Genomic DNA, 21503 nt, shown 5'->3' with positions numbered 1-21503 from the left:
TGTTTCCTCTCCACCTATCCTCTCCTCTATCCATCTTCTATCCGCCTCCCACTCTCTCCCTATTTATTTCAGAACCCCCTTCCCCTCCCCCTTTTCTGATGAAGGGTCTAGGCCCGAAACGTCAGCCTTTCTGCTCCTATGATGCTGCTTGGCCTGCTGTGTTCATCCAGCCCTGCACCTTGTTGTCTCTGCTTCTTGGAATATACTTGTTTCATGAATTCTGAGCTTTTCCTGATCCTCCTCATCTCCCATAGGTAACTAATTATTTAGTCATTCAGCACTTATACGTAGGTATATGCTTCCTTTCTCGGTGTGCACTCTTCCCTGCCTGGTTATGGCCAAAGGTTTAAGGCAATTATTAAAGCAGTAATAGCATCATGCAGTGACAGTTCACTTCCTAGTCACTATGGTATAACTTTTAGGGACTATTGTGATTGCAGTGTTAGTGTCCCTGACTCTGAACCAGGAGGCCTGGGTTCAAGTTCTAACTGTTCCAAAAGTGTAATAAAATCTCTGAACAGGTTGATTGGTAAAAATCTACAACATCCGGAGAATAAAAATACTCCCTGCCTGACAAAACTATGATCACTGTATGGAGGTATATCAGTCAATCAGGACTAGAATGATCAACCTTGATTTTCATCTTGGGACATACCTTTTTGTTGAGTCTCCAAGCCATGCATCAAACAACTAATATTTTCAGCGTTAGTAATAAGACTTATAATAGTTACTGACTTCATAATCATTTTTCAAAACATCATTTCATCTTGATGGTGAAGAATTTCTGAAGCAACTTGCTATCTATAGCAGTGGGTCCAATGTAGTTTGTTAACTGGCTCAATGAAATTGTTGGTTTGCTCGGTCTTACTGTTACTTAACTCTGGGAGGAACCACCATATTCAGAAACTGGCAATTTTACCTGTGTATTATCTGTAATAAAGTTGTAACTACACTCTTTAGAAAGATATGAATTTGTTACATACGATGCAAAGGAAATCTGATCTGTAGCTTAAAAGGCTGAAAAACCTAACACTCAATCTGTGTGAGTTATTAGGAGTAACAGTATAAAATGCACAATATCACTTGACCACCCACAGTGAAGAGTAAAAGAGTGAACTGAATCACTTCTCCATTATTTCTTGTAGTAAGGGTCAAAATTACATTTTTGCAACAGTAGAGCCAATACCAGAAAAATCTTGCGTGACAGATACATTCACTTTTACTAATTTCTGTTTCCGCTGAAGCTAAGACTCAAGTTAGACATTTAGTTGGTTCTTAATGAATAATCAAACTCTTATTTACTTTCAACAGTTGTATACTAGGTGCTTATCCAGTATTGTGACTGGTAATTACAGTTGGCTACTCTCCAGTGGTTAATTAAAATATGCAGGGTTACTTATTGACAAGCTTTGAAGAGTTAAAATTGCCCTTGAATCACTGAACAGCATTATAACGTGTAATATGAAGAAATCCATAGAATCCGGACAGTGCAGAAAGTGGCCATTTGGCCCACTGAGTCTGCACCGACTCTCTGGAGAGCATCCCACCCTGACCCCAACTGATCTCTGAATTTCCCACACTAATCCACCTAGCCTGCACATCTGTGGACTGTGGGAGGAAATGGGTGCATCTGACCTAAACCCATACAGACATGGGGAGAGTGTGCAAACTCCACAAAGACAGATACCCAAGGCTGGAATCAAACCGGAGTCCCTGGCATGGTGAGCCACACTGTGCTGCCCACATTAAAGGAAGGTATACTCAATACTTAAGTGTAATATTAAACAAATGAATTCAGCCATTTTAGGACGGAGATAGATAATGCAATTTGAAAAAGAAATGCGTGCTTGTCAAAGCTTACAGCAGTAGCGGTTTGGTGTTTTGAAAAGTGATCTTGAATATGGGGGAGGTCAGAAAGAAGTGGTTAAGGAGCATTTACCTCACATTTAGAGGCAAAGCTGTCAACTTCCATCAATGGTCTTCAGAATACGCCACAACAGTAGCTCAAGGTTCACAAATCTCTTCCAATTAATTTTGAGCTGTTGTTGTCAGGGTGAGTTTTCCAATAACTCAGTGTAGAAATCACACATGTCATTAATTATTAATCTACTCTCTTTGCTGTAATGCTAAAAATTGGCACAGTGAGGGGACTCACATCTGTCAGACATGATTTCTCATTTTTAACTCGACTGTTGCAAAATATATTTTTAACCTTTAGTCCAAGAAATAGAGCGGGTTGATTCAGCTCACTCTTTCCTGGTTCATGTATCATTTCCACTTTGTCCGGCAGCTCATTCCATACATGCACCACCCTCTGTGTGAAGAAGTTGCCCCTTAGGTCCCTTTTAAATATTTTCCCTCCCTCCTTAAACCTACACCCTCGAGCTTTGGACGCTCCCACCCTGAGAAAATTTACCCTATCCATGCCCATTCTGATTTTATAAACCTCTATAAGGTCACCCCTCAGCCTCTGATGCTCCACGGAAAGTAGTCCCAGCCTACTCAGTCTCTTCCTATAGCTCAAACCCTGGGCAACATCCTTGTAAATCTTTTCTGAACCCTTTCAAGTTTAAAGCATCCTTCCCTTAGCAGTGAGACCAGAACTGAACTCAGCATTCCAAAAGTGGCTTAACCAATGTCCTGTACAGCTGTAACATGACATTGTAACTCCTTATACTTAATGCATTGACCAATAAAGGCAAGCGTACCAAACGTCTTCAACTCCACGCTATCTACCTGCGACTTCACTTTCAAGGAACTATGAACCTGTACCCCAAGGCCTTTTGTTCAGCAACACTCCCCAAGGCCCTACCATTGAGTGTGTAGGTCCTGCGCTGATTTGCCTTTCCAAAATGTAACACGTCACAGTCATCTAAATTAAACTCCATCTGCCACCCCTCGGACCATCAGCCCATCTGTTCAAGGTCCTGTTGTACTCCGAGATAACCTTCTTTGTTGTTCACTACGTCACCAATTTTTGTATCATCTGCAAACTTACTAACCATTCTTCCTATATTCATACCCAAAACATTTATACAAATGTCAAAAAGCAGTGGACCCAGCACTGATCCTTGTAGCATATCGCTAGTCACAGGCCACCAGTCTGAAAAGCAACCCTCCACCACCACCCACTGTCTGCTACCTTCAAGTCAATTCTGTATCCAAATGGCTAGCTGTTCCTGTTCATTGTTACTTCTAACAAAGTCAATCAAGTTAGTGAGACACCATTTCCCACGCACAAAGCCATGTTGACTATCCCTAATCAGTCCTGACCTTTCCAAATACATGGAAGTCATGTCCATCAGAACCCCCTCCAATGATGTCAGGCTCACTAGTCTATGGTTCCCAGGCTTTTGCTGACCATCTTTCTTAAATATTGGCACCATATCAGCCACCCTCCAGCCTTCCGGCACCTCACCTGTGGCTACCGATAATACAAATATCTCAACAAGGGGCGCAGCAATCCTAGCTTTCCACAAAGTTCTAGGATACACCTGATCAGGTACTGGGATTTATCCATCTTTATGTGTTTGAAGACATCCAGCACTTCCTCCTCTGTAATATGTACACTTATCACAATATCACTTTTTATTTCCCTGAGTTCTTTAGCTCTGTATCCTTCTCCACAGAAATACTGACACAAAATACTCATTTAATATCACACCATCTCCTGTGGTTCCACATATATAATCTTTAAGGGGCTGTACTCTCTCTCTACTTACTCTTTTCACCTTAATGCATTTGTAGAATCTCTTTGGATTCTTCTTAACCCTATTTGCCAAAGCTATTTCAAGTCCCCTTTTTGGCCCTCCTGGTTTCCTTCTTGAGTATACTCCTATTGCACTTATACTCCTCAAGAGATTCACTCGATCCTAGCTGTCTATACCTACCGTATGCATCTTTCTTTTTCTTGACCAGAGCCTCATATTCTTCTGCACCTATCAGCCTTGCCTTTCACACTAACAGGAAAATACTGCCCCTAGACTCTCGCTATCTCATTTTTGAAGGCTTCCCACTTTCCAACCACCCCTTTACCTATAAATATCCTCTCCCAAACAGCTTTTAAAAATTCTTGCTTAATGCCACCAAAATTGGCCTTACTCCAATTTAGAACTTTAAGACCATAAGACATAGGAGCAGAAATTAGGCCATTTGGCCCATCAAGTCTGCTCAGCCATTCAATCATGGCTGATAAGTTCCTCAACCCCATTCTCCAGCTTTCTCCCCATAACCCTTGATCCCCTTGATAATAAAGAACCTATCTAGCTCAGTATTAAATGCACTCAATGACCTGGCCTCAACAGCCTTCTGTGGCAGTGAATTCCATAGATTCACCACTCTCTGGCTGAAGAAGTTTCTCCTTATCTCCAATCTAAAAGGTCTTCCCTTTACTCTAAGGCTGTACTCTCGGGTCCTAGTCTCTCCTACCAATGGAAGCATCATCCCAACATCCACTCTTCCAGGCCATTCAGTATTCTGTAAGTTTCAATTTGATCCCCCCTCATCCTTGTAAACTCCAATGAGTATAGTCCCAGAGTCCTCAAACGTTCCTCATATGTTAAGCTTTCCATTCCTGGGTCCATTCTCATCAACCTCTTCTGAACCCGTTCCAGGGCCAGTACATCCTTTCTGAGATATGGGGCCCAAAACTGCACACAATACTCCAAATGTGGCCTGACCAGAGCCTTATAAAGCCTCAGGAGTACATCCCTGCTTTTATATTCAAGTCCTCTCAAAATAAATGCCAACATTGCATTTGCCTTCCTGACTACTGATTCAACCTGCAAGTTTACCTTGACAGAATCCTGGACTAGAACTCCCAAGTCTCTTTAACTTTTCGATCAGGTTTATCCTTTTCCATAGCTAGTTTAAAACTAATAGAATTGTGATCACCAGCCCAAAAGTGCTCCCCACTGACACCTCTGTCATTTTCCCTGCATTATTTCCCAAGAGAATGTCAAGTTTTGCTCCTTCTCTAGTAGATACATCCACATATTGAATAAAAAAAATTTTTGTACACACTTAACAAATTCCTTTCCATCCAAGCCCTTAACACCATGGCAGTCCCAGTCTATGTTTGGAAAGTTAACATCCCCTAACAGTACAACTCTATCATTCTTAGAGATAGTTGAGACCTCCTTACAAATTTGCTTCTCAATTTCCCGCTGACTACTGCGGGGCCTATTGTACAATCTCAATACCGTGAGCATCCCTTTCTCATTTCTCACTTCCATACTTCCCTGGACATATTCCTAGGAATATCCTCCCTAAGTACAGCTGCAATGTTATCCCTAACCAAAAACACCACTCCCCCTCCTCTTGCACCTCACCACCGCTCCCCCCACCCCCCACCCCACCACCACCCACATCTATCCTTTCTATAGCATCCAAACCCGGGAACATTAGGGGAGCTGATAAGTAAGAAGTAATAGTAGCACTACACTAGTTCCAGGGACATTCACAGGATGAGGGCATCACTTATTGCCCATCCCTAATTGTCCAGAGGGCAGGCCAGTGTCAACCACATTGCTGTGAGTCTGGAGTCACTTGTTGGCCAGAGGAGGTAAGGATGGTTGTCTCCTTCCCTAAAGAGCATCTCTTTCACTGAATTCTTCACTGTTAACATCTTGGTGTTGCTACTGACCAAAAAGTCATCCAGCTATATAAATACTATGGTTACAACAGCAAGCCAGAGGCTAGGAATTCTCAGTGAATAGCTCACCTCCTGTCTCCCCAGTGCCATCTGTTTGGTATGGGATGGAATATTCCCCACTTGCTTGGATGAATGCAGCTTCAACATCACTTAAGAAGCTCAACTCTGTTCCGGCAAGTCAACTCATTTGATTGGCACCCCATCCAACAGTTTCACTTTCACTCCCTTCACCAACATTGCACAGTAGCAAAATGTATACCACCTCAACAGCACCTTCCAAACCTGCGATCTCTGCCACTTAGAATGAGAGGGGTTCTAGATGCACAGAAACATCACCAATTGCAAGTTCCCCTCCAAGTTACTCACCATCTTCACTTGGAAATAAATTGCCATTCCTTTACTATTGTTTGGACAAAATCCTGGATCTCCCATCCTAACAATATTGTAAGTATAAATAGACCCCCAAGGGCTGTAAGATTTCAAGAAGACATTTCACCACCACCTTCTCCAAGGTAATTATGGTACCAGTAACAAATGCTGGCCTAGTCAGCGACATCCACATCCCATGAATTAATTAAAAATAAGTTATCATTCTCTTGTTATAAACTCTTTCAGAACATTTCATCTCAGAGCTTTGAGTCTCCATCAGCTTCTGACAAACAGAAACATAACTGCCCAAGATCAGGAAGCTTGTCCAGTAGAGTTGTCCACTTCACATGTGATAAATATCTTTTGGCAACTATTCTATGAAGAAATAGATGCCAAAGGGACGTATCACAAGTGAATACCTTACCAGTTTGGAATGCTGGCAAACAATTAATTATTAAATTAATAATTTAAGATTATTAAATGTCAGTCCAGAGTTTGACAGCTGTTAAAACTCAGGAGTATACTTGGAACAGTGTAAGAAAAAAATCAAAGAATTGTCAAGCAACATAAAATAGACTCATCACTCCACTTCAATTTCATAAATATATATACCAATAGCATATCTATAAAGTGAAACATCTTTCTGCAAGTCACTTAAAACTATATATGTAATATATATAAAGCAACTCGACTGTCAGTATGCATGTTGATTTCCTCTTTCTGTTTCTCTTCCCATCGACTCTCACTGAAGTGGAATCAAGACCATTTGCATATTCTCTCATTCCACCCACAAAATGGTGGTGCTAGCCCAAATATTTCAAATCTGAGATCCACTGATTTTTACAGAAGAAAGCTTATAACAGGATATGCAGCCGAGGCAGGTGGACAGAGTAACAATACAGATCATCCATCATTTCAATGCATAGCAGAACAGGCTGGAAAGATTAAATGACCTCACCTTGTCCCACTGTATCTTAAGAACTTAAAGACGATGGAATATTTTACTGGTGTCAGGCTTCCCCTCTTTCTGCATTCTTCAGATTTTTAAATTTTAAACTTGGTTCCACCAAATCACAAATTCTTCATTATCCAAGGTTTCACCTTTATTCTTTTCAATTAATGACTCAGGGAGGATGAATCCATAAATTTTACACACTAAGAAGGAGAATGAATTTTGAGCGGGGGCATGCGGGGGATGGGGGATTGTTGTGAAAATGTGAAGAACATTTATATGGACCATCATAGAGCAGATGAAGAGTATTGTACTGAAAATATAGACGGAAGGCTCTACGAGAGGCTCGTGTGGTGCAGTGGCAGTGTCCCTACCGTTATAGCAGAAATCCTGGGTTCAAGTCCCATCTGCTCCAGAGGTGTGTAATAACAACTCTGAACAGGTTGCCTGGAAAATAACTAGAGGGCAAGGTTTGTAGGCTGGAGTGAGGCTGGGAGCGGGGGCGGGGGCATGCAGGGGGTGGGGCATTGTTGTGAAAATGTGCAGGGAACTGGGAGTGTGCATCGGGTGACAGTAGTGTCCAAATGACCAGTTTCCAACGGTGGAGCAGAGAAGGAAGAACCAACAAGTTGACAAGTAAAATAGAAAAGACTTTGTACAAAGAGTCAAGACAGGAAGTGATTTCTGAGGTACAATAATAAGATTGTGAGATACTAGAGCAAATATAGACTCTTTGGCTGGTCCAATAATCCTCAGATCCACTTTACTGCCCTTTCCTCATAACCATTGATTCGATTACTGATTAAAAACCTATCTATCTTAGCGTTGAGTATAGTTAATGACCCAACCTTGACAGCCCCCTGCACGAAAGAATTCCCTATTCACTAACCTTTAAGAGAATAATTTACATTGCCTTTCTTTTTTACATGTCCTCATTATATCCTCTGGATTCATTCTCTGTTCTATAGTACAGCCCGCCTGGGGGATCCCCACAGATTGCTCCTGCCACTGTCTTCTTTCCCTTTATAATTTCATATCTCCACCCACATGGATTGTCCATCATCTGATCCAAGATTCTTTCTTGTTATCATACTTACTCTATCCTAAACTAACAAAGTAACCCCACCATCCTTTCCTTCTTGCCTAACATTTTGAAAGGACCCCAGAATATTTAGTTCCCAGTTTTGATCTCTATAGATGCTATAGAGACTTGGTTATGAGATCACACCCAGTAACCTCTATTTGTGCCATCAAATCATTTATTTTGTTCTAAAAGTTACATGTGTTCAAGTAAAGAGCTATTATTGTTGCCTCTTTAACATTGATCCCCCTCCTTGACCATACTTGCTGTTTTGCTATGTTATACAGACTGTCCATTCCTGTTTCACTCTGGGTATTGTTATCCAAATAGCTGCCCTGTGTCACTTCCCTATCCTTTTGCTTTGTATGCCTGCATTTCCCCTTTCCGAAATCCTTTCCCACCCAATTAGTTTAAAGGGACTATTACCTTGCATACTAACATAGCACGTAACTGTTCAAATCCTTTCAGCAGAACCACCTTTCTAGTCCAATCAACATTCCTCTCCAGACCCAAGCTCCTTCATCCTGGCACCAGGCAGGCAACTCTGCCTTCAGGACTCTCGCTTATGGTTGCAGGGAATGGTATCTATCCCTGGATTGTCAGAGGCTGAAGGGTGGCCTTTTGAGGTTTAGACAATCATGAGGGGCATGGATAGGTACACAGACAAGGTCTCTTCCCTGGGGTGGGGGAGTCCAAAACTAGAGGGCATATGTTTAAAAGGTGAGAGGGGAAACATATAAAAGGGACCTAAGGGGCAACTTTTTCATGCAGAGGGTGGTGCATGTATGGAATGAGCTACCAGAAAAAGTGGTGGAGGCTGGTACAATTACAATGTTTAAAAGGCATCTGGATGGGTATATGCATAGGAATGGTATAGAGGGATATGGGCCAAATGGGACTAGATTTATATAAGATATCTGGTCGGCATGGACGAGTTGGACCAGAGGGTCTGTTTCTGTGCTGAATATCTCTAAATATATCATCCCTTATCACAGGTACATTCCTATTTCCTCCTCCTACTGGAATGGCTGCCCATATCATGTGCTGTTTTCAATTCATTCATCCTCTCTGCAGTCCCTGGTGTCGTCCATACAGCTTGCAAGAACTCCACAGCTGTTGGACAATTGCAAAAGCTGAGGCTCCTCAACTGTAACCCACTGGGTCTTCATACCTGCCTCACCTACAGTGACACCCTACCGTCCCTGATAATAGACCAAGTTTGAAATACTCAGAGTTGTGCCTGCCACCTGGCACAAAGTGTCTGACCTTTTTACCCCCTCCTGGATATGACTCAATACCTGCAGCTCAGACTCCAGCTCCACAACACAGATCCAAAATTCCTTGAGCAGTAAAAAAATTTCCTACCGATGTGCTTGCTCTGAATCACTCTGGTGTCCAGCAGCTCCCTTTTGCTGCAGCAGCAATACATCACCCAATCTGTCAACACTATCATATTTTATTCAGTGTATTAATTGGTTACTTTAGGTTGCCCACTCTTAACATGGTATTGTATATTTTTAAATAAAAACATCAATATCAATCTCATATTCAACAATCTTTTCTAAGAGTGAAGAAAAAGACTGGAGACCTAAACACAAACCTTAGACGTTACTATTACTTTTAAAACTGGACAGGGAGTCAACAGAGCTTGGGGGTGACAGGGAGACTGGGACACAGTGAAAAGGCTCATGGAATCCAGAGATTAATTGCTGCTGTGCCATAAATGTGGCATCCAATTTACCAACATTAACTGGGAGGTAATATCTTTTATCCATGTAATATATGAAATACCTTGACTAATACATGGAAAATGTTGCAATATCCTTAGATCAAGAGAAGCGGCAATGCACTAAAGCTGCATATTATCACCAAACTCAGTTACAAGTATTATCAATGGGGAAATGTGTAAATAGGAAGAGAAAGGAATGAAGAATGGTGAACAAAAATAGAAATTATTGGAAAAGCTCAGCATCTGTGGAGATAAATCAGAGTTAATGCTTTAGTGTGCGTGACCCTTCCTCAGAATTAATGGGTCGTAGGAAAATGTTGCTTAATATGCAGAATAGAGGGTGAGGGGAGGAGGTAAGGAGTAAATGATAGGTGGGCCACAGCTCAAAGAGAGAGAAGAACAGTTAAACAGACAAAGGAGCAGATAACGATCTAGCCAGGAGAGTAAATAGCTATTAATGGGGAATGTTAGTGGCTAACAATGGATGGTGTGTGATAGCAGACTATGTAATAACAAGGCTTGGTTTGTGGGGGTTGGTGTAAGGACATGGGAGAGCTCAAGCCCCAAAGTTATTGAACTTGATGTTGAGTCTGAAAGGCTGCAGAGTCTCCAAGATTGATTCTCTTGAGATATAGAAAATGTGACCATGCAGACAATGCAAGAGTAATGGATAGAAGTGGTATTTCTTGGGAAGAAACTGCATTTCTCTTTTTTTGTGGAACACTATTATAGTGATGCTCATTATCTGTGCGTCCAACATATCAGAAAAGGTAATCATGAGAGCTCTTACATTGACTGAGACATTGCATATTTTGTTACAGTCTGGACTCAGCATCCTTGGTTCCACAACACAGTCCAGTCCATCAAGCAAACCAGCCTCTCATCCACTGACTTCATCTATACTTCCTGCTCCTTTGAGAAAGCAACCAACGTAATCAATGACCCCTCCCACCCTGGTTATACTATCTTCCACATTTTCCAGCAGGCAGAAGGTAAAGAAGTTTGAATACATGTACAAACAGATTCAAGAACAGCTTCTTCCCCGCTGTTATCAGACTTTTGAATGGATCGCTTTATGTTAATGTTGATCTCTCTCTGTACCTTCTCAGCAGCTGTAACACAGTATCCTGCACTGTGTTCTGTTACCCTGATGCACTTGTATAGTACAATCTGCCTGTAAAGCACGTAAGACAATACTTTTCACCTTACCTTGTTACATGTGAAAGTAATAAATCACATCAAATTTTAGTTGAGACTTAAGATTTCCAGCACATCAGAAGTGCTTGCTGCTTCTGTTCAACTATTGCCTTACCAACTATTATATCCTGATGGTACACTTCCAACAGTTAATGAGCCCCTTAACAATTCACTAAAACTACACGGTAAAGTCCTGGAACATGATTTGAACCCATGACCTTTCAAATCATGTGTTACTAGCTGTGCCAAGTTGACAGCTTTCTGCTTTTACAAAAAAAAGTCTGAGAGATAATCCAGAAATATCCAACATAAATTTTCTTAGCTAACTTTAAATACAAAATTAATTACAACTTGGGGGACAAATATTGCAATTAAATTATTTCATCTTGAAGTAAATGTATACTGAGGTAAGACCCTGACTTTACGGAAGCAAATCTGAGTAATTATATTAATTACTGCATTCCTCTTAGTTGGAGTACACACCACAGAAATAGAGGCAAATCAAAAATCTCTGTTCTGTTGTGGAAGGGTTGAAATTGCCTCCTGTCAAGATATTCACACATTACAGTGAATGTTCAATGCATTCATATGGAATGCTTTAGTCTAGCAGAAATATTAACTTTTTATTTTAGAGTAATGTTTGCACGGTCATTGTTCGCAAACTTGCATTGCCCAAAGCCTGTCCCAAGGTTTTCTCTGAACACAACCAATACAGCTCAACCTAGCATGGGAAATCAATTCAGGAATGACTGTATGAGATCTGATTCTTAATCTTCTCCTGTGTCCATGAATCAAAGCAAAGTACAGTTCACCTGGCTGAGCAGCAGATATGAAAGAGGTAACAATCATAATCCACTAATGACTTTTTCTCTGCTGTAGGTAAAGGATTCTAATTTGCAAAGACTGACTTATGAAAATGAAAGCGCCCATTGAATACTGAAGCAGCTTCTTGTTTCAATATCCAGGTGCTTTGGGCTAAGCTTATGGAACCCCATCTTTATCCTCTTAGAAATGGGGATCAAGTTTTAGTGCTAAGCTTTTCATTCCTTGCCCTTTGTACAGGAAAGAGCTCCGCTGTGGCCCAAAGCAGGTGGAGTTTATGCTTCTGCCAAGTACTCAAGTCGACTTTAAAGCACAGGTAGACAATGGCAGTGCAAAAATGAAAGCTCGACGGCAAACAGCACCTCAGGTACAGTGAAGGGGGTTTAGTTACCTTTGACAGGTAAGCTGTGTTTAAAGCTGGAAGCACAGTTGCATTTTCAGTGTGTCCACACTTGAATCTGATGGTCACCAAAAAACCAAATTGTAGTAGCTGCTATGGCAACAACAACATCAAAACCTTTTGCATAATTAGTTCAGCATGGCTAGCACCTGTTTGTGATCGTGTTTAAAAGTTCAAAGTGATTCCTTTCATTTGCAGGGATGAAAATGCTCGAAGGACAATTAACTGGGACTGAACTCCGATAGAAATGCTGGTGATGGGTTCACATTTGCTGGTACTGCCATGGGATTTCGTTTTGAGGTTATCAACATGAGAATTTAACAATCAATTAGTGAACTTTTACACTCGTGTGAACTCCCCATGGAGCATGACATTTCTGGATTTAATTCTCTGGATTATAAAATCACATTAGAATGTATAATCACAAGTCTGTGAACTAGAAAACACAGTAGATATAAAATACTGCACCTTCCATGTTTCCATTTGTAAAGTGAAATAATAAAATCATAGAATTTCTACAGTGTGGAAGCAGGCCATTCAACCCCTCAAGTCTATACTGACACTCTGAAGAGCATCCCACCCAGACCCATTCCCCTACCCTATCCCTCTAGCCCTGCTTTTTAGCATGGCTAACCCATCTAGCCTGCACATCACGCTATGGGCGATTTAACTTGGTCAATCCACCTAACCTGCACATCTTTGGACTTTGGGAGGAAACAGGAGCACCCAGATGAAACCCACACAGACACGAGGAGAATGTGCAAACTCTGCACAGTTGCCTGAGGCTGGAATTGAACCTGTGAGGCAGCAGTGCTAACCACTGAGCCACCCTGCTACCCCGACTAATTTGATGAAAATGCCACCTTGCGTTACTTGGGTGACCTGAAAATATTTCTGGCAATTAGTGTTTCTAGATATCAGATTTCTAGACGGGAGAGATTTCAGCAGTTAGCTTGAGTGGCTACTGGTTGAGTGAGTTCAAAATCAGAAATGGCAAAGTAGATAGAAGACAGAATAATCAGAAGGCTAATTTCAGGAATTCATGCCAGGAACACTGTCCTTCAAATGTTTCAATCATTTAACCCTTCCTGGACAATCAACTTTAAAGATGATTCTAATTGTGGAACAATAAAACCAACTTAATAATCCCTAGTACTGACTTGTAGCCATTTAGCGAAAGCAGGAAATCTGCACAAGTTTTACAAAAAGGACACTGATAATCTCAAAGTACAGAATCTCACACGTCAAGCTCCAATTGCAAAAAAGTAAACAGCAGCTTTAAAGAGAATCTGTCCCAGTGAGTGAGTGGGAGTGCTGAGAACAGGAAAGGTTAATTATTTGGAAGGATGAGATAGATGGGAGCTGTTGGGCGGACCTGATGCATGCGAAAGTGAAGTTGTAGTCCATGAATCTTTGTGAGCAATGTACACATAGCAGGCTAAGGGAGAGTGATGGCCCTGTGAGTGTGAGGTAGCAGACAGAAGATGGTGACACTTTCCCTTGTGGAGCAGAGTAGATCAGTGACCCTCCTGCTGCACTGTTGGGCATTCCACTTCACCAAGGACACAACACTGATCTGTGCAATGGTCTGGGTCCAGGCTAGAGACACTGCCTTATGTGGCAGTCGGCTGGAAAAAAGGACAGCTTTCCATTTCACTACCCCAACCACCAACACCTCCAGATCCCTGTCTATGACAAGGGGAGTGAGCTTTCTTTCACCTTGGGCCTTACCGGGTCAGCACCACACAATGAGGGCCAGTTTCTGGCTTGCAACATCTGAGGTGCTGTGAAGGTGTGCTTTAAATATAGTGCCGGCAGTATGAATGGCATAAACAAACACAAAAGTTGCTGGAAAAGCTCAGCAGGTCTGGCAGCATCTGTGAAGAGAAAATCAAAGTTAACGTTTTGGGTCCGGTGACCCTTCCTCAGAACCTGAGAACGGCATAAAGTCTGGCAACAGTAAATCCTTCCTCATTTCCTGCCACATGATTTCTTGAGAAGGGCATTGAATAGCTTGCTGTGTAACTAATAGGGTGTAGGATGAAAAATAGAGTAAGGAAAGTCACTCCAAACCATGGCAGATTACACACCAGGCATCTCATTTGATAAAACTTTAACTGCAGTTGGGCAAAATCTTTCCCTGTTCCAGAGTCTCTCCTTCAATGTATATGGGAATGGAATATTTGGCTGTGAGTTGATATAAGTTTGAGTATTTTCTGCAAACATTCAAGGACAGGCCGAGTTTCCTGCATGCAGATTTGAAGAGATTAAGCATAGTTTGCCAATCTGATCTGAGCGATGACACTGCAATCATCCACAAATTGCAAACATTGTATAGTCGCTATTGTAATTCAGTAGCCAATTTGCAGATTGGAAGCTCCCTTAAATAAAGAACAAAGAACAATACAGCATGGGAACAGGCCCTACAGCCCACTAAGACTACGCTGGCACATGACGCCTTTGTAAACTAAAACCGTTTGCCTCTACGCGATCCAAATCTCTCCATTCCCTGCCTATTCATCTATCTGTCAAGATGCTTCTAAACATTACTATTGTATCTGCTTCTACCACCTCCTCTGGCAGTGCATTCCAGACACTTACCACCCTCTGTGTAAAAAACCTGCCTCTCACATCTCCTTTAAACTTTCCCCTTTTTAACTTAAACCTACGTCCCCTAGTAATTGACATTTTAACCCTTGGAAAAAAGTACTCCAACTATCCGTTCTATCTATGCCTCTCATAATTTTGTAAATTTCTATCAGGTTGCCCTTCAGCCTCTGATATTCAACATAAAACAAATCAAGACTGTACTATTTCTGCTCATGGGTAATATCCTCCAAACCAGGCAACATCCTGGTAAACCATTTCCATACCCTCTCCAAAGCTTCCACATCCTTCTGGTTGTGTGACGACCAAAACTGTATGCAATATTCCACACATGGCCTAATTAAAGTTCTGTACAGCTGCAACATGGCCTGCTATTTTTTTTAATATACTGTGCCCTAACTGATGAAGGCAAGCACACCATATGCTTTCTTGACCACCTTATCCATTTTGTTGCCACTTTCAGGGAATTGTGGACCTGTATGCCTTGATCAGTCTGTATGTTGAGGTTTCTAAGGGTTCTGTGACTTACTGTATACTTGCCTCCTGCATTAGATCTCCCACATGCATCACCTCAGATGTGTCTGGATTAAACTCTGTCTGCCACTTTTCTACCCAAGTTTCCAGCCTATCTATATCCTGCTGTATCGTATGGCAATCCTCCTCACTATCCACAGCTTCTCTAATCTTTGGGTTGTTCACAAACTTGCTAATCAGATCACCTACATTCTCTTACAAATAATTTCTATATATTACAAACAACAGGGATCCCAGCACTCAGCGATAGTAAGAACTGCAGATGCTGGAGTCAGAGGTAACACAGTGTGGAGCTGAAGGAACACAGCAGGCCAGGCAGCATCAGAGGAGCAGGAAAGTTGACGTTTCGGGTCAGGACCCTTCTTTCTGAACTCCCCCACCTCTTTTACATACCTCTCCACCTCACCTGAAACATCTAAATCCCAAAATGTTAAGCTGCCAGTCTTGTACTTCTCTCAACTAAATATCTGAAATAGTTATAAGATGGTTTATGTCCTCATTCAAGTTCCAAGTTCATCTGCCTTTCCTGTCATACTCCTCACGTTAAAACAAATACACTCAGGCTGTCAGTCCTGCCATGTTCACTTATGTCTCCCTATCTGTTCCTCTTAGCCTTACTGGTCTTAAGTCTATAACTCCTCCTCAATCATTTCACTTGCTGACCTACTGCTCTGGTTCCTGCTTCCCTGCCACACTCATTTAAACCCTGCCAGGATATTGATGCCCCTCAGTTTAGGTGCAGCCTGTCTTTGTACAAGTCCCATCTGCCATAGAAAACACCCCAGTGAGCCACATATCTGCAGCCCTCCCTCCTACACCAGCTCCTAAGCCACATATTTAACTGTATTATCTTCCTATTCCTAGCCTCACTGTCACAGAAATGTGATCATGACCAAATAATCAGTTGTCAGTGTCATTGGTTGGGGAATAAGTATTATGTTAGGAGTGGGATATTGGGGAGAACTCGCCTGTTCCTCTTCCATGTCATACAATGGGAACTTTAAGGTAACCTGGCTGAGAAGACAAGGATAAAAGCAAGCTACTGCTGATATTGGAGATGTGAAGCAAAGATAGAAAGTGGTGGAGAAACTCAGTAGGTCTGGCATCATCTGTTGAGAATGAAACAAAGTTAAGATTGAGTCAAGTATGACTCATCTTCAGAACTGAAATCCAGAACATGGAAACTAGGAGAAAGAATATGTAATTTGGCCCTTCATGTCTGCTTTGCCATTCAATATGGTCATGGCTGATCCTTTATTTCAATGTCATATTCCTGTTTTCTCTCTCTTTGATGCCTCTAAAACAAAACAATGTAAACATTGATTAACATTAACTTTGTTTCTCCACAGACAGGCAGGTCTGTTGCAAGTTATAAAGGTAAAGTTGTCATAGTCCCAAAGGGGCCACACTCTCCTTAGAGAAAGAGACAGAGAGCTGGTGGTGGGCTTAACCTGAGCGTCACAATGTGTCAGGTGAGGGGTGAAGTTAAGAAGGTAGGATTTTCATTGTAACCTCAACCAGTGCAGGAATTGAACTTGTGCTGTTGGTGTCACTCTGCATTGCAAACCAACTACTCAGCTAACTGAGCGAAATTTTGAGACTGAGTCCCAGCTCCACTCCAGATTTTGGCACATAATCTAGGCCGGTACTTCAGTGCGATGCTTAAAGATGACAGCATTGTCAGCAGTGCTCCCTTTTGAATAACATTAAATTGAGCCCCTTCACTTGCACAGGTCAACTTAAAAGATATCATTGACACCACAGGAAAATAGCAGTGAGTTTGTCTGGTGTGCCTGGCTTTGCCAACATCTCTCCCTCAATTCGTGTCTGTCTAAAAACAGTAAAATATGGAGTATAGTAACATACCGGTAATATTACTGGACTAGTCATCCAGATGCTCTGGACAAATGATCTGGAGATGTGCATTCAAATCTTACCACAGCAGCTGAAGAATTTAAATTTAGTTGGTTTCAAAGCTGGAGATAAAAATAAAGCTAGTCTTGGGAAAAGTGTGAAGCTGCTGGATTGTTGGTAAATTGGGTAGGGTTTTACAATGTCCTTTACTAAGGAAGGATATCTGCTATCTTTATTTGGTCTGGCCTATAGGTGAATTCAGATCCACTGCAATGCGGTTAAGTCTTAGCTACTGTCTGAAATCACCTCACAGGCCTTTCAAAATGTTTAAGAAGACCTTCTCAGGGCAATTAATGGTGGACAATCAACACTAACTTCACCAATAATGTCTACAACTCCTTAAATGAGCAATATAAATCAAATCTAGACATTCAATTACTTACCATTTGTGTGATCTCACTGTGCACAAATTATTTACCACATTCATCAATGTCACAACAACAACAATATACCTCGAGATCACCTTTCTCCAGACAAAATTTACAATTCATACCTTAATTATTAAGTATCAACAACATTCGTTTGGAACTAGCTTGAAGGACTTGCGAAGTCCATCAGTGCAAGCCAACTAAATTAATAACAGAAATTATCTGGTTATCTAAAGCAACTTGTGTTAATAATATTCCCTCCTGATGTTAATGCAGTCCCCCCATTTCACTAGGCTCAGTGACAATCAATAGGCTTCTCTTTGTAACAATTAAACAAAAATCAGCAGGAATAGACCAGATGGAGGATAAAATAATAAAAATAATCTCAGTTGTCTGAAATATGCTTTTTTATAAAAAAACAAGTTATGATGACGGGATGCTGCAGTTAAACAATAAGCCTCCTTGGGTCCCACAGCATCAGACATGTTTGTGTTAAATATTTCATCATCTTCTGCAGCCTTATGTTATTATCAAGTCATCTTTCATTTGAACATTCTCAGAGCAGCAGCATAACTTGGCCCATGTGGCTCAGTTTCAATATCAAAGCATGAATAATCACTTGACACTGGCTTTCTATCAGTGGTTGGATCATTCTCTGAGGTGCTGACAGAGAGGCACAACATGGTGTCTCTACCTGCATAAACAGCAGGGGACCTCCCAGCAGCAAAAGCCTTCCTTGTGAAATGGCAAGTACTCATTATATCAATTTCGTAGCACTGTTGTATATGACAAAGACCCAAGGCTCATGCCTACAGCTGCAGAATCATAATTGTCATGACAGGGTATTCATCTGCTCTGCCTCAATTTTCAAAAATTCACTCATGCTTCAAATCCAGCCATGGCCTTGCCCTTCTCTATCTCTATAATATCCTCCAGCAAAACAATGCTTAACAATGTTTGCACTCTAATTCTGGCTTTTGCCTACCCACAATTTTAATCACTCTATCACTGTTGGCTGCCCCTTCAAATGCCTAGATTCAAGCCTTGTGATTTCCCACATAAACGCTACAGCTTCTTAAGCTCTGATCATAAGAACATAAGAACATAAGAACTAGGAGCAGGAGTAGGCCATCTGGCCCCTCGAGCCTGCCCCGCCATTCAATAAGATCATGGCTGATCTTTGAGACTCAGCTCCACTTACCCGCCCACTCACCATAACCCTTAATTCCTTTACTGGTCAAAAATTTATCGAGCCTTGCCTTAAAAACATTCAGTGAGGTAGCTTCAACCACTTCACTGGGCAGGGAATTCCACAGATTCACAACCCTTTGGGTGAAGAAGTTCCTCCTGACCTCAGTCCTACATCTGCTTCCCTTTATTTTGAGGCGATGCCCTCCAGTCCTAGTTTCACCTGCTAGCGGAAACAACCTCCCTGCCTCTACTTTATCTATTCCCTTCATAATCTTATATGTTTCTATAAGATCTCCCCTCATTCTTCTGAATTCCAATGAGTATAATCCCAGCCTACTCAGTCTCTCCTCATAATCCAACCCTCTCAACTCTGGAATCAACCGAGTGAATCTCCTCTGCACCCCCTCCAGTGCCAGTGTATCTCTTCTCAAGTAAGGAGACCAAAACTGCACACAGTACTCCAGGTGCGGCCTCACCAGGACCCTATACAGCTGCAGCATGGCCTCCCTGTTTTTAAACTCCATCCCTCTAGCAATGGCAGACAAAATTCCATTTGCCTTTTTAATTACCTGCTGCACCTGCAATCCCACCTTCAGCGATTCATGCACAAGGACACACAAGTCTCTTTGCACAGCGGTGTGCTGCAATTTTTTACCATTTAAAACATAGTCCATTTTGCTGTTATTCCTATCAAAATGGATGACCATCATCATAAGATGTTCCTTGAAACCTAGTTCTTTAACTAAGTTAATGTCCCCTGTCCTAATATATTGATATCAAGACATTTGTTTGGACATTTTACAAAACACAAAGGCATTATATAAATGGAGGTGTCATTGTTAGGCAGACTTAGACTTGATAAAGCAATCTAAGCAATCCAGTTCTCTCTCTTAATCGGTGTAAGGGCCATCAGCTCATAAAGTTGACAGATCCCTTGTCAGTTACATTCACAGCTCCTGACTCCACAAAATAAAAAGTCACTTTTATACCAATGGTCACATTAAATGCTCAGAACCAATTCAAGACAGTGATTAAATTCATAAATTACCAAAAATAAATATTTCCATCATTGTTTCAAACTTCATCTTAGTTGTGTATATTCACGTTCCAGAAAGCAACACACAAAGATATCTATCTAAATACAGAAAAAAAAGTTTAGCAGCAAAATTGAAATTATTTAGAAGTCAGCAATACGTTAAGAAATGAGTCAGCGATTGTTTTAAATGGAGTTATTCACCAAACTAAATTAAGCATTCCATTTGCAATTACAGTAGCTGAAGATACAGAGGCGAGAAAGGTAATGATCAGTAATCACAAGCTTCTTAACTTGGCCCTTATGACTGTCAACTTATTAGCTTTCCCTCTAACTAAGCCTTTCTACAACATCAAACTGTAAATAGGAATCACCTCAATGCCTTTTCTATCATTGATTATACTTTTTCTGAACAGGTTACCCTTTCTTCCCTTCAATAAATTAACATATAATAAGTGAAACAAATTTTCAAAGAATCATGGAAGCAAAGGAGGCCATTTGGCCCAAAGACTCTGTGCTATATCTGTCAAAGAGCACATACACGAAACCTTCTGTCTTGCTCTTAACAGGAGAAATACAAGAACACCAAATTTCAGAAGAAGCAACAGTTTATACAGAATGAAAAAGAGGATGAAGATTGGTTGGTAAGTTAATTGATTGGGCGAGTTATGATGGAGAATGGATCTATTAACCCACATACTTTTGTTTAATTAAAGAGACGGACAGTTCTGGACATGTTCCTTTTTATTTCTTAGGAGATGCCTATGTAAATCTTAGTATATTTGGGATTGTTCAGCAGGTACTTACCAATCACAGAATTACATCTAATATTCATCACTGTGTTCCAAGTTTTGGAAGCACAGCCAGCTGTTTCTGACAGGACCATGTCTATTGCGATCTGCCAAAGTACTGTGCTGTTTGATAAAATTGCCAGTCACAGGAACATATGGTCTATGTATGTGGCTTCATACTGGCATCAAAAGACATATAAAACATTACTTTTTGGTTACAAGGCATTACTTCTTTTTGACATGATGGCAGCATTCTGTTTCATGAAGAATACCGCAATACAATGCACAGGAGCAGCATGAAATGACCAGATGGACTTTTTGCGGAAATTTTGAGAGAGAGAGAGAGAGAAAGAGATACCTTATTCTTCCAAATAATTCAGAGCAGATCAGGCACTTTTCAGGACTTAGTCCCATTCATGAGTATTTGCAATACATAGCAAGCAATCATATCTTTGGCATAGCCATTATCTCATATGGTAGTTCTGATGCACCCTATTTTAGCATCATGTTTGCACAGTGACCATATAGCTCAGGCCCTATTAACAATACTGCCAATATGACCAATCTTAAAGCATGTGGAGCTGTTGTAATGTCAACAAGTATAATGTCGGCTTGCGATAGACAGTAAAAACCAGAGATTTCTCAAACAGCACATTTGGAAAAGGAGCTTGTTAGACCACTCCATTTCATAGGTGATTTGAGCACAGGATGGAATGCGTAACGATGTGCAAGGAAATTCTTGTGTTCAGCTCCAGGTTCAAATATATGTCTGTCTACAGACATATATTCTGTCTACAGAGATAGTAGGAACTGCAGATGCTGGAGAATCCGAGACAACAAGGTGCAGGGCTGGATGAACACA

At 41.2% G+C, this 21503-nt stretch overlaps 1 protein-coding gene and 1 long non-coding RNA gene across 5 annotated transcripts in view; one reads left to right on the top strand and one right to left on the bottom strand.

The window, feature by feature from the left end:
- The window catches only part of LOC125483571, a 15669-nt gene extending 3079 nt beyond the window's left edge, over positions 1-12590 (top strand). The window contains exons 2-3 of the long non-coding RNA XR_007262521.1: positions 10606-10776; positions 12402-12590. This is a non-coding gene — a long non-coding RNA (uncharacterized LOC125483571). The remainder of the gene's footprint in view (positions 1-10605; positions 10777-12401) is intronic.
- The window catches only part of LOC109913150 (ly6/PLAUR domain-containing protein 6), a 311436-nt gene that overhangs the window by 137601 nt on the left and 152332 nt on the right, over positions 1-21503 (bottom strand). The window lies entirely within an intron of this gene.

This window comes from Rhincodon typus, chromosome 7, assembly GCF_021869965.1.
Source record: "Rhincodon typus isolate 14 chromosome 7, sRhiTyp1.1, whole genome shotgun sequence".
Classification (NCBI taxonomy): Eukaryota; Metazoa; Chordata; class Chondrichthyes; order Orectolobiformes; family Rhincodontidae; genus Rhincodon; species Rhincodon typus.
Note: the sequence above shows the minus strand (reverse complement) of the source record. Positions and strands in the feature narration are given on the sequence as shown.